Below are 14,099 nucleotides of genomic sequence, written 5' to 3'. Positions count from 1 at the left end.
GTTGCTTGGCGATTTTACAACTAACCGGCAGTTGGTTAGTTCTGCGACGGACGGTTTCGTTGGAAATGAAGTCATCCCATCGGATGCCTTCAATCTTTCTCAAGCACTGAGAGTCGAAGGCATCTAGTTTGTGCGCTAGTGTCTGTGTAAGGGTCCGTGTCTCAGCGCCGTACAGATGACTGATAGGACCAGAGTGTTATACGTGTGTAACTTGGTCGATCTTGAGAGGTGTTTACAACGCTACACACGATCCAAAGAGGCAAAAGCTGCTGAGGCTATTCCCAATCTTCGCTTTATGTCTTGTTCGGACTTACAGTCTGATGTGATGAGACTTCACTTTTAGGAAAATGAAAGTTAAAACTTTGATGCAATTAAACCTCGAATCACCAGACTACACACCTTCTCCTGGGTTCTAGCTGTACTTATACCTAATTATCTCAACTGGGCACTCCTGAGCTGCGATACCTTCACCCTTCACTAGGCGGCGCTTCAGCATGGTCGTGTCACGGTCAGGTGCAGCCGAACTGTGACGGTGGATGGAGGTCAGCGGCTGCAGTACCTGCAGCTGTCACTGGGCGGCGCTTTATTAACACCGTGTTACGTTCAGGTGTGGCCCGTTGAGTTTACGAATATGATAGATGTAGCTGTGTTCAAGATCGGAGGAGAATGTAGGTTAGTACACAAGAGACAGAACGTTAGAAAAAGTCTAAGAGAAGTGTTTTAGAGTTGGCTTGTGAGCTTGCATACTAAATGAGAGTCATCTGCAAACGTGTTTTGACAGTACGTCAAACATACCGCGACGTTATGTGTCTATCAGGTACCATAGTGAACTTAAGGTTATAGGTTAGAAAGTTCATGTTTGTTGACGTTAAGCCCAGGTGAGTCCGCAGACGTGTGTTACCTGTGCACGTCTCAGACAGGATTTCTCGATTCCGCGTCTTTTCGGTGCACGTTTAGAGGACCAGGTATGCAGGTATGTATCTTGCTGTTCCGGTTATGTCGATGCAACGAGAGTTATGCAATGCTAATGCAATGTCAGTTCTTGTGGATGTCTTATTTTGTATGTTTAGAACGATTTGTGGTTGTCCGACTTTACGTTTCAATGATGTGCGGCGCCTTTTTAATACCAAAACAGTTTAATACTGGCTCGTTTCGTAAATATATCATGAGGCAGGGGAGAGGAGTTTGTTGTTCTTCTACTGCTGTTGTTATTGTTCTATCATCATCATCTGGTCGTGAAGGTGTCACGGATGTTTAATGTTTAATGTTTAATTTTAATTATTGCCTAATGTTAGTAGTAGTAAATGATGTATAAAACTATGGTAAGGTGAGTTATAGTGCCTTTCCCCAGTTTCTGCTGTGCTGGTCGCCGAGCTTGTCTGGGTGAACCCACGGCCAGAGCCGGCATCTTCCTTCTGCTGGGGGGACCGGTGCAGAATTTCGAAGAATCACAGAGCCGACATCTTCCTCCTGCTGCGGGGACCAGTGCAGAACCTCATCGGAGTCCATTTTACAGATGTAAAAACATAGAAATGTCTATGATCTTACAACTGTAAAATGAATTCCCATGAGCTTCATACGGTATAAATATATCTGTCATTATTTCTAATGGAAACTTGAATATGAGTACTTTGGAAAAAAATTCTGTAAAGAAGTACTGTAAAATCTCCATAATTTACCAGAACAATAATAGATATATTCAACCTTAATGACGATCACCTGTGTTACAGAAGCTAATCAACATAATTTATCCATATGGTCTATTTTGTGTCTGGACCACAAGTGAAATATACATCCTGTGGAAGCAGTGTATCTTAAATTGGCATGAATCATAGTGTAGAGTGACAAGTCAGTCTGTACTAGTGTCATAACGGAAAACCTTTGCTGAGGACGGGCTTTCCGGACTTCTACGCTTGTCATGGATTGACAGGCTCGTTCTTCGGGAGAAGGTACCACTCGACGGGAACATCCAGGAGTGGTGACTTGAGTATTGATTTCTTCATTGTCTCTTCTACATAAGTAATCACAATGTAGGGTAAACAATTTCCACCTGTGCACGGATAAGTTAATTTCCTTTAGATATCTAGTTATTCTGCCTTTTCCTTCCCGAGAGGAACTGCGAGACGACGACGAGACAACCGTCATCTTTTGCGGCAGAGTGACGAAGCAGAAACGTCCGAGTCCGCCATTTTGTTAAGCACATGTAACATGTGCTGAGTTTTTTATTATTTTTGCTGGTCTCTGAGTTGGTTTTCAGCGCGTGTCATTTGCAGTTACCAAGTCTTCAGTGAGTATTGCTTAATAATCCTTTCGAATTGACTCCGTGCGCTGCGCTTAGGAGGAGTATTTTGGTCCTCTATTATTATTGCGCGCCGAGTGTTCTCTAAGTATATCGAATTTGATTTTGACTGTTTAACTTGATTGATGCTTTGGGAGCGAAAGTATTACCGCGCACCCAGCGAGTTATACATGACGCTGCTTTAGGAGTCATTAATTTGTGCAAGTTTAGTCGCAAGCGACACGAAGTTAGCGGAGAATTTCGTCTCCACGTGGTTGCGGCGAGCTGAGTGTTAGATAATTGCACTCTTTAATAATTTGTCGAATTCATTGATAGCTTAATTACATTTGCTGTATTACTAAATCAGCTTTGTGATTAGCGCGCTTTTTTCAAGCCTTTTTCAGTTTGAACAGTTTTCTAAGATTTTCTGGTAAAATGGTTCCTGTGACCTCGGACCTTTTCCAGAAGTCTGTCACTTACAGGTTCGAGCAAGATGAACCTATCTCTACACAGGAATTTCTCGAGATATTCCAGAACATGCAAGGTGTTGATGTGGCCTATGATATAGATACAGTAAGGTCCATCAACAAAAATACTTTCGAAGTGACGTTTGCCAGTCTTGCTAAAAAACAGGAAGCCACCATCAAGATCAGGTCCGCTTTTGATCAAGTAAATGTTACAGGTTACGGCCTGGGAACTTATGTAACATGTCTCAATGTGCCTGCCTATTTGGACGAAGGAGTCCTACAGGCTACCTTGTCAAGATATGGTAGAATAAACATGGCAAAGTGCCCCACCTATCCGCCCCCCTTTGATAAGATCAAAAAAGGGGTGCGCCAATACCGCATGGAACTTGAGAAGAACATCCCAAACGGCCTGCGGATTGGTAACGCCATTATTTGGGTTAGATACATGGGACAGCAGCAAGTATGCAATAAATGTGGCGAAAATGATCATTTCTTCGCTCAATGTCCGTACAAGAAGTGCAACAAATGCCTTGACTTTGGTCATGTAGCTTCTGAATGCGATAAAGAGATTAAATGTACAGTATGTAACGATGAGGGTCACACCTTCAAAAACTGTCCAAAGTCCTATGCCAGAGTAATTTCACCGGGCAATAACTGGACAAGTCCGAGTAATGCTACAGAACAGGTGAAGAATGACAGCGAAAAGAAAAATGACAAATCTTCAGATGAACATGTAGATGTAAATGCTAGTACTTCTGAAAAGATAGTTGTACACTCAGAGGAAAAAAGCTCCAATGCAAAAGATCTAGGAGTAGATGAAATAACCATCGAATGTTTGACTTGCAATTGCGTATATGCTGTCAGTGTCAACGAAAAGGCGGAGTGTGGTGATTGTAAAAAAGAGATAAAGATAGGTGATGGTAGAATGGAGAGTTGTGATGGTTGTGCTACTGACGAGAAAATTGTATGTATGTCATGTTTTGAGAAAGCAAGAAAGAATAGTGAAGATATCGAGGATGGAGAAATACAAGATGACGAGGAAAGTGAGAATATAAATGATCCAGAAAGTGTAGAAGACCAGAAGTCCTCGGACCATATTGAATCTTTCACGTCAACAAGTGAAAGCCAAGAGGACAAAAAGAAAGAAAAATGTGAACAAGGAGAAAGTGGGAAGCCAGTTCAGGCTAAAAAAAGGGCTAGTACTTCTGAGAGAAAGGACGACAATTCGCCCTCATATTCTCCAAACGTAGGTACAGGCAGCCAAGAACAGACTCCTAATGCCGAAAATGATGTTGACATGGAAGCCCCATGGAAGATACACTCCAATAAAAGATCTCGTCCCGTCACTGACTCTAGCGAGGAATCAGTTTCTCATGCTCCAAAAAAGAAAACATCGGTAGATGATACAGCTTTGATCGATAAAGCAAAAGAAAAACTCGCAAGGAGCAAGCTCGTCAATAACGACGTGGAAATTAAGTGTAACGAAAAGCCGTGTAGTGGCAGAGATTTCCACTGTCCCTACAAAAAGTTCTCAAATCATAACAAAGTCCACCATGAAAATAAACTAATTGCCCTGAAGTGTTTGTGCCCGTCTTGTGAACATCTAAGTAAGTCCCCCTCCGAGTGGGCTTCACACATATGTTTACAACACCCGTTGGAAGTCCTGCAGACAAGACGCAGAGCGCTGGAATCATGGTTCGTACGCTAATCTCTCTCCTTCTAAATGGGGTTATTGGACAAAATCATATCCAAATTGATTGTATATTTGATACATCATTTATGATTGTTTTTGATCAGATCATGGTTTGACGCCGCTGACTTTCGCAAGCATTGTATTTGAGTCCCGCTGAGATGTTTCATGATGCCCTTCTCTTCTTGACGGTTTTCCCATGTTGTGTTTACATGTACGTTCAGCCTTGTCTTTTTCCACAGAGTATTGATTCTGAATAATCAAGAAAAATATGGTGTTTGATCATAATCGGGTCTGTGCCTGACCGGTCGGCAGAGGTAGATCTCCTCTATCTCCTACGATGTCTGGGCGGCCGCTGTGAATGATCGTGCATATAACCCTAGATTTAACGGTAAAGTTATGTACCGTCCTCGTACCGCTATGTTGACTAGAGAGAGGCCGTGTCTCTCCTTTTGAACCTTTGGCTTACTGGGCTTATTTATGAAAATGCTCACATTAGTATTGGGGCGTATCTGGGCAGGCTATTGCACAAACCGGGGATGGGTCGAGGTAGTCTCCGGCTATCTCTTCCAATGCCTGGGTGTATTTTCATGGGTCGGCGCGGGTAGTTTTCCGCTAACCATGTTGACGCCTGGGGGGCCTCTGCCCAAGACTATGCACTGAAAATAAGAGTCTAAGACATAGTAGTTTTCGACCAAACATTACTTTAATGAACACGTCCTAAGTAAGAATCAAAATTGTGAACAAAGCAAGGTATTGTTTGTCATGTTTTCCCATGTTTAGTCTTACCCGACCGATGATAAGAACTGAAAGCTTCCTCCGAAACCTAGTCCTGTGGATTCAGTCAATTACTTGTGTTTTTGTTTGCGGCGGAAGGCCTTTTGTGGTCACAATTTCAAATGAACTAATATCAGTCCTTTACATGATATCTGTATACTTCACTTTAACTTGACTTGACAAATGCATTGAAATGGACATTGAATTTGGATATGATTTGGATTTGACGATTAGGTGGAAAAAGTGTTTTGGCCTGGACCGGATATGGACAACGAAAGTGAGAAGTCTTTAACAGGTATTGTATCTATCCTCCGAAAAGTTTTGATTTGCCTTTTATGTTGACAGTTCTGGTAAGGAGGGGTCGTACTCCTGATGCCCGTCGCGATGAGATCGCCCTTAGGTGGCCAGTTCTGTCCTTTTTCTGTTCTGTGAATATGATTTGTTACTTCTCTGATAGTGAAAAGTAAAAGTTTGTTAATTTCTCTGTCTTGCGCTTCTTGTTTACTTTCTTGTTACGTTTATTTGTACCGCCTTTGCACAAAAAGGGTCATAACGGAAAACTTTCATAAGTAAATCATGTGCATATCTGCATATCTAAAGGATTGCAATAGGTCATTGAGAGAATGATGTGTTAAATAAATAAATAAATAAATATATTTTGTATCTTATTGTAGGTAGAGTTATCCGTTCTGTTGTTATTGTTAGAAACCTCGCAAAGTGGCCATGCATTGCATGCATCTGTAATCAACTTGTGTGTATTCAGTAAACTTTTGGATGTTGAGGTGTAGAAGCGTGACAAATAACAAAATATTTCATGTTAAGTGAAATAAGGTTTGTTTTTATATTTTATGTGATAGTGTGAATGCATATAAGCACGAGAGAGCTCGTTTCAATGTACACTTTGGACGTTGTTCCTTTGTCAGATTTCTGGCAGTAGCATTCATGACAGAATGAGATTCAGTAGATTTGTTTTTATTACCTTCTATTCTTGTTTATGTCTAAAGAATTGAATAAAGAATAATTTTCTTTTAACTGTTTCTTTGTTTTTGCTTAAATGTCTTTTTGTATCCTCACGTCAGCTATTAGGCCTCCGGAGTTTGCCTACGATCAGATTGATTGATAGATGTCCTAACCAGTCTTCATAGTTTCTCAATAAGTCAATAGTTACATTCAGATTAATTGCACTCACCTGTGTTACAGGTGTTCATGAACATAATTTACCCAAATGGCCGTTTTGGTGTCCAAACCACGAACGAAAGATGCTTGTTCTTAAGGTAGTGTAAAGATTTGCGGGGGTGTAGGTGGGGCTGGGGAAACCAAACACGGGTTTGCAATAACAAATTAAAATGTTAGTCAATATTAAACCTTGTATTGAGGGGAGGGCAAGAAGAGTCTGGGAAATTGTGGGAAAATAAACTTGTAACGACGAAATTTTACCAAATTTGTGTTTTTTTAGTATAATTCTTGCATAATGCGACATCGTGTTACGTGACGTCTTGCGACACAGCCTGGCGTGGCCAGACCGGCCTTAAGGAGCACCACGGAGGGCCCTAGTTTTTGAGACACTAAGTTCCCAGACAGAGAACTAGTGATCTCCTAAGCCATAGGACAGCTCAGCTCAGCCGTCCAAGGCTCGCACATGCCAGCCTACTTGCGATGGCATCTTCTCCCACGACGGGAGGCTGTCGTTCCAAGGAACGACATAACTCAACATCATCTTGCCTGAAGCCCAGAGTAGCTCTGTAGAATTTTCATTTGTGGTCCAACAGCTGAAACGTTTGAAAAGGTACGTTCGATTCCTCCCCGATATATGGGTTAGTTTAGATATATTTGGACATCTTTGAAATGAAGAATACATATAATGTTTTTACGTATAAGAATCATGCCTGTTGTTGTCTTGTTCCGATATATCACGTAATCTAGAGCAGACATAGCCATTTGGGTAAATTATGATAATACACCTTAATGGCATGTTGGTTTTGGGTGAATTGACCTCAATTTGAGTTGATTCTGGCGGGTTACACAGGGCCATACCTCAAGCTTTTAAGTGACGGCCCAGTCTTCCATACATGACGCCAAAGAAAACCATCTTTTTAGGTAGCATCTAGAGGAAAATTTCAAACTGTTTTTCTTTTATCCTGAAGGCACGAATCTTCCCTTCATCAATAGCAATGCTGCCTTTTTTTCTACCTGTGTGCTTAGAGTTAATTCATATGGTAATGTACATGACGGTGAAAAGTCCACTACTGCAAATTAAGTTCTGGCCACGAACTGCAAGCTTTCAGTTGATCTCACACGCAAACACATACATATTCTCTCTCTCTCTCTCTCTCTCTCTCTCTCTCTCTCTCTCTCTCTCTCTCTCTCTCTCTCTCTCTCTCTCTCTCTCTCTCTCTCTCTCTCTCTCTCTCTATCTCTCTCTCTCTCTCTCTCTCTCTCTCTCTCTCTCTCTCTCTGTCTCTCTCTCTCTCTCTCACACACACACACACACACGCACATGCACACACACACACATACTCATGCACACACACGCAGATGCATACACACACACACACATGCATGCACCGAATAAACCACCGAGTGAGTGACTGAGGATGATCATGACAGCGTAGCGACTGAACACTATGAATAACAAAGTATGAAAGTCTTAGCAAAGAAGGCTGTTGTAGCATTTCCTCATAAACTATGTAAATGAAGTCCTCATTTGCATGATTTATCTCTGATAATGTCTACTTAATGTCTACTTAACTTCTAAATGCTGCATGAATGAAATCCCAATCATTTACCATTATGGACTTATAGTATTTTGCCATTAATTATGCAAATTAGGTATTCATTTGCATTATTGATATTCATCGATATTCCTCTCTTTCTCAGTTACCTATGTCACATGTTTAAGAGATGTAAAATGGAATGTAGCGGATTTATAAAAAAAATCCTCATCAATTATGCAAATTAGCTACTAATTTGCATATTATCATACGATGGTGGCAATCATCACTCCCGCTGTCTACATACCAAATATCATGACGACCCGTCAACCCTTTCTTGAGTTATTCCATTATGGTATTTTAGCCTTTTCTAATTGATTATGCAAAATGGGTAGCTATTTGCATTATTGATACCTATCGATACCTCTCTCTTGTTCAGTTACATATGTCACATGTTTGAGAGTCCTATCATGAAATGCAGCGGATTTATAAACTTTCCTTTAATACTAATAATGCAAATTAGCTCCTGATTTGCATAATTAGTATTCGATTATGTAAAGCATCAATCAAGCTATCTACATACCATAAATCAAGACGATCCGTCGACCCCATTTCTAGTTATTCATGTCCGAGGGTCAAAACAGATAGATCAAAAACACCCACTGCAGTTCCAAACAAGCCGCTAGGAGGCCCTAACGTACACAACTTACTTTATGTGGCATGAACTATCTACCACTGAAAAATCATGACCGTAGCAATTGCAAACAATTTGACCTCAAACTTTGAAGCTACGCTGCAGTATCTAAGGTACCCGCTGGAGGCCCATCATCGAACTTGACCTTTCCCTTCAAGAAACCTACCCATCTACTAAATATCATGCACAACCATCAACGGCTCCTCGAGGTATGCTGTCTACAAGCAAATACGCATTTAGACAATGGACATATAACAGTATATCACTCTGTAGTATTTTTGTTCAATAACAAATGTTAAGACATGAATATATGTACAGATCCTAACAAAAAGGAAATAAACATACAGAGTCCACTTCAGTACTGTAGGAAAACACCAGGTGAACCATGTTCGAACTTGACCTTCGTTCTTACAACCGCTACTAACCTGCCAAATATCACGAAGATCCATCAAAGGTTTCTAGAGTTATGCTCTTGACATACATATAGACCCACTCCACAGCTGGTGTAACCGATGATTTAACATTCTCAGCGAAGGCAATCCAGGAGAAACACCCGTAACTCTTTTGGCGAAGGTATGAGGTCGTGGAACTCTAGTTGGCACAATAATGCATGTGCAGTACTACTAGTAATTCAGCCGTTTTGATACGGAAAATGCTGTCTTTGGTCTTTGTCAGCGATGTGTTCAGAGTAGTGCTGCGTACCTAAGCGTAACATTAGGTACAGGTACAGGTACAAAGGTTTAGGTACAGGTCAGGACCTGTACCTGTACCTGAACAATTTGAAAAATTTACATGTGTTTTCCTGAACTTCTTCAATATTGACAGAGAGTCAGAGACATAAATAAACTGTTTACAACTTGTCAGTATCTTTATTCAAAGAACATAACTAGTTTTCCTACCGCCAAACTCCCTTGGCCTTGCTACCAAAAGTCCCAGCCTTCCTGAATGATCTGTTGCATATTAGTTACGTTCCAAGGTGTCACTTTGGCCACGATTAGTGTTGCATGAGGCCATGAGGTTAGGAGACCAGTCACAAAATAAGCACATGTTGGTGTAAATGTATATCGGTACAGTACAGGTACTTCATGATCCGGTATTTGGGACCTGTACCTAATCAATTTTTACGGTACAGTACCGTTACACAGTACCGGTACGCAGCACTAGTTCAGAGTGCTCGAAAATTCTACGCCAACAAAATTACGGTCTACGGTGTGCGTATGAAGACGTTTTCATGAAGAGTATTTTTTTTGTCGATGATGACTGATAGCTTCACCATCATTACTATTAATGACTGCTTCAGTGATATTGTCTGTATAAAACATTAAACGCTGATTACTTTTCTGTCACGTTGCACGGTGGTGTGTGGTACCGTAATTTACATGAATGTACACGTGGGTGTGATGTAATTTGTGAAGTGCACGAATGTCTATCAAAATGATTGAGGCAATCTCTAAACTTTCATGTAGACAGAGAAGTTGAAATATTGCATTATTTATTTAGAGTTCTACGATCTTTGCCATATAATGCAAACTCTTACAACTGACGTTTTATAAAGGTTCCTCACTAAATTTGTAAATAAAGGGCTTCATTCCCAAAAACTATATCAACTAGAGTTCCACGAACACATTATCTTCGCCAAATAATCAAGGCTTATCATGGACATGGAGAGTGATCAATATTTACGTGCTTATCACCCCCTGCAAATTTGATCATGCACCATACCATTTGGAAGTTATAATTGAGCGAATGAGTCCAGTCTAGATAGGGTTTAAAATCATTTGGTGGTACAGGACTAGTATATGTGTAGAGTGTGCTGATATATGTTATAACTGGTCATGAAAAATATGAGTATGTTGATATTATATGGGCCACAAAGGTTCGATATTGCAGTGTTGAAAGTTGAAAGTGATGATGAAATAGTACAGTCAATACATATGAATAGAATAAATCTGTCGCGTTTTTAGGTGTTTTTAGTCAGGCTATCTATTTTGTCCCCATTTCGTTATGTCGCCAACCGTGTTGAAAAAAAACAGCACGACCCACATCTCTGCTTGCTTGGAGAATAGTTTATTTATTTGACCTACATGTACGTTTATGCAAGGCCATTTGTTTACATGACCTGACACTGTCCCATGTCCCATTGAAATGCAGTGGGTTAACAAACTTTCCTTACTAATTATGCAAATTAGCTCCTGATTTGCATAATTAGTCATTGATAATGTAAATCACCATCTGAGCTCTCTACATACCAAAACATCACGACGATCTGTCGACCCCTTCTCAAGTTATTCATGTCCGAATGTAGAAACAAAAACACCCACTGCAGTTCTTAACAAGCCGCTAGGGGGCCAAAATTTACAGAACTTACTTTCTGTGGCATGAACTACCTACCACACAAAAATCATGACCATAGCACTTTCAGAAAATATGCCCCTAAATTTTGAAGCTCCGCTGCAGTACCTTAGGTACTCGCTAGAAGGCCCATTATCGAACTTGACTTTCCTTTCTGTAAACCCTACCCATCCACTAAATATCATACGGATCCATCAACAGCTTCTCGAGTTATGCTGGCGACATACAAATACACATCCACACAAAGCCCGCTGCAGTACCGACGGAAAATACCAGGGGAACCATTTTTGAACTTGACTCCCGTTTCCACAACATCTACACACCTGCAAAAAATCATGAAGATCCATCAACGTTTCCGTCACTTTTTTTGCCTACATACAAACACACAAAAATGCAAAGTCCGCTGCAGTACTGTTGTAAAACGCAAGGTGAACCATTTTCGAACTTGGCCTTCCTTTGCACAACCACTACACACCTACCAAAAATGATAAAGATTCATTGAAGCTTTCTTGAGTTATGCTCCTGACATACATTCAGACCCACCCAACAGATTTTTCAACCGAAAACATAATCTTCTCCGAGTACAAGTACTCGGCGAAGATAATTAATGATATACCCAATCAAAACAAAATGTCCAAAGTATGAAGGTGTGGTGGTATTTTCTTTACTGATCATGCAAATTAGACTATTAATTGTTTAATTTATGGCGAATGATATTAACCTTTCAAAATCCACAAATCATAAAACTTTTGTCTGTCACAACTACGTTATTTTATCATTTTTAAATGAATCATTTGAATGAAGTTTAATTTCTAGCTTATGATTTTTTTTCTATCAAAATCGAGGATTCAAAAAGTAAAGTTAACTTTCTTTCAAATGCGTTGGCTGATTGATTAAAACATGATGGAACAAAATGGCCTGAAACCGGTGAAAACAGTGATTATGAATATTGACAAAATTCATGAAAAACAATTCTTTACGTGAACTTTGAAACTACATGCCCATATTGTTGGTTTTCACATCATTCTGTAACGATGACTACAAATGTTGTCACTAAGTATCATAACAGTTACCAATGATGCTTTTAAGTATCATTTAAAAATTACCGGAAAAACTCGCACAATGACAATGGATATATAACAGTATATCACTCTGTAGTATTTTTGTTCAATAACAGATGTTAAGACATGAATATATGTACAGATCCTAACGGAAAGGAAATTGCTTGTATGGTTGAAATTACGTGGCCGGCAATTGGTATTGAAAAATAATTAATGACTTCATCGATGTTATTGTACGTCGGAGATTGATGTTCCTGCCACGTGTAGATTATATGTATTTCAGTGGAGGAAAGACGTGTGCGCGTGACTGCATGACGTCACCGGCATCATGATCGAACATCAACAAAAATCAAACTAAATTTAAAACGGTAGCGTGATGTTAGAGGGGAAACACTCTGTGCGAGAGTAGCAGTTTTTAAGCTTGCGTCACATTAATCAACTACCTTCGGCCGAACTTATTGATCGCGAGAAGCTTGCCAAGTTTCAAAATCCACCGGAGAGTCGAGTGTATCTTTCGCAACGTACCAGCGGTGACACCAACAGTGATCAAATTCGAACATCAGAAGCATAATATTAGCCCTTAAACGTCCATCCGAACTATGGCCGAGGCACCCATCTCCGAAGTCATACCGAGGGGCACGGCGACTGATTTCTCAACAGAAGGTACATGTATGTCTATCGTATGATGCTTATCAGTCAGCTTACAGATGTAATTTTTGTGGTAGAGACTGCCATTCTCGTATAGGGCTGTTTAGCCATAGTCTATGCTGTAGGGCTGTTGTGAATTAGGATTTTACCATGGTCAATACTGACCGACGGAGGCCATATATATCCTAATGTCAGAAACGTCTTATTTCAAACGGTAACGGAAGTTACAAAATGTGTACATTTAAATAAGAACGAGCGATGACCGCTAGCTTCGCAGGCACGCGGCGGTGGCTGGTTATATAGCACGGTATACGGCCTTTACTCCAGGCGCTGTGTGAAGCTATTTAGGGAAATTATCTATTCTAGACTTCATGACAATGAGTTCCACTATTGAGTTCTCTAAAAAAGCCCAACTTTTTCAAAACCTAAATCCTGCGTTGTTACTTGTAGTCATGGCTGTTTGTCGATCTTTTCTGAGCTGGTCTAACATACTCAGTAGTTGATACGTTCAATATTGAGTTCTCGAAAAAAGCCCAACTTTTTCAAAACCTGAATCCTGCGTTGTTACTTGTAGTCATGGCTGTTTGTCGATCTTTTCTGAGCTGGTCTAACATACTCAGTAGTTGATACGTTCAATATTGAGTTCTCGAAAAAAGCCCAACTTTTTCAAAACCTAAATCCTGCGTTGTTACTTGTAGTCATGGCTGTTTGTCGATCTTTTCTGAGCTGGTCTAACATACGCAGTAGTTGATACGTTCAATATTGAGTTCTCCAAAAAAAGCCCAACTTTCAAGACGTACCTAAAGCCTAGGTTGTTACTTGTAGTCATAGCTGTTGTTGCCGTCTTTTCTTAGCTGGTCTTACATACGCAGTAAGGTAAGTGACCAAGTGCACGATGTCTCTAAGTATTGTTATTCTATCTTCGAGTGACTTCAGCTCTAGCTACGTTTCCATATTGCTGACACTCGCATATCCATTTCGTCCTCGTTCATATAGGTGCGACGAAAGCAATGTTGGATATCGAAACTGAGAACTCTGCTATCTCCAGGCAAACTAACATTCATGATTCTACCGGCAACTCTGGTAGATATAAAAACGAAGACGACGACATTGTTGATGATGAAATGCCTATAAGAAGTGATGACAGTAACGTGGCTGGCATTTGCCATCCCACTGGTGGTCTCTGTCCAAATCCGCAAAAAGACCGGGACCCCAATCCAATGTACAAGCAAAGAGTCACGAATCCCAATCAAACGAGCCACCAAAACGTCCAGAACTACATATACCGTCCCTCGGAACCTGCCTTCACTGAACCGTCTAACAGTGATGGCGATAACGCCTGCACACAGTCATGTGCTGTTGTACACCAGGAAGAAGACAAAACCAGGCTCGGGCCAACCCACAATGACGACAGCGCCAGC

General features: G+C 40.6%; 2 long non-coding RNA genes across 2 annotated transcripts; one reads left to right on the top strand and one right to left on the bottom strand.

Moving 5' to 3' along the window:
* The first annotated feature begins 799 nt into the window (after positions 1-799).
* On the top strand, positions 800-1,468 carry LOC136432405 (uncharacterized). Its single transcript, XR_010755524.1, has 2 exons — positions 800-973; positions 1,352-1,468. It is a non-coding gene; the product is annotated as an uncharacterized lncRNA (long non-coding RNA).
* A 308-nt stretch (positions 1,469-1,776) lies between these two features.
* On the bottom strand, positions 1,777-5,865 carry LOC136432406 (uncharacterized). The gene is made up of 2 exons (XR_010755525.1): positions 5,774-5,865; positions 1,777-1,879 (listed from the first exon to the last, which is right to left on the bottom strand). It is a non-coding gene; the product is annotated as an uncharacterized lncRNA (long non-coding RNA).
* Between the last annotated feature and the right edge of the window lie 8,234 nt (positions 5,866-14,099).

The sequence above is a fragment of the Branchiostoma lanceolatum genome, chromosome 4 (genome assembly GCF_035083965.1).
Source record: "Branchiostoma lanceolatum isolate klBraLanc5 chromosome 4, klBraLanc5.hap2, whole genome shotgun sequence".
Classification (NCBI taxonomy): domain Eukaryota; kingdom Metazoa; phylum Chordata; class Leptocardii; order Amphioxiformes; family Branchiostomatidae; genus Branchiostoma; species Branchiostoma lanceolatum.
This window is presented reverse-complemented; position numbering and strand designations above follow the sequence as displayed.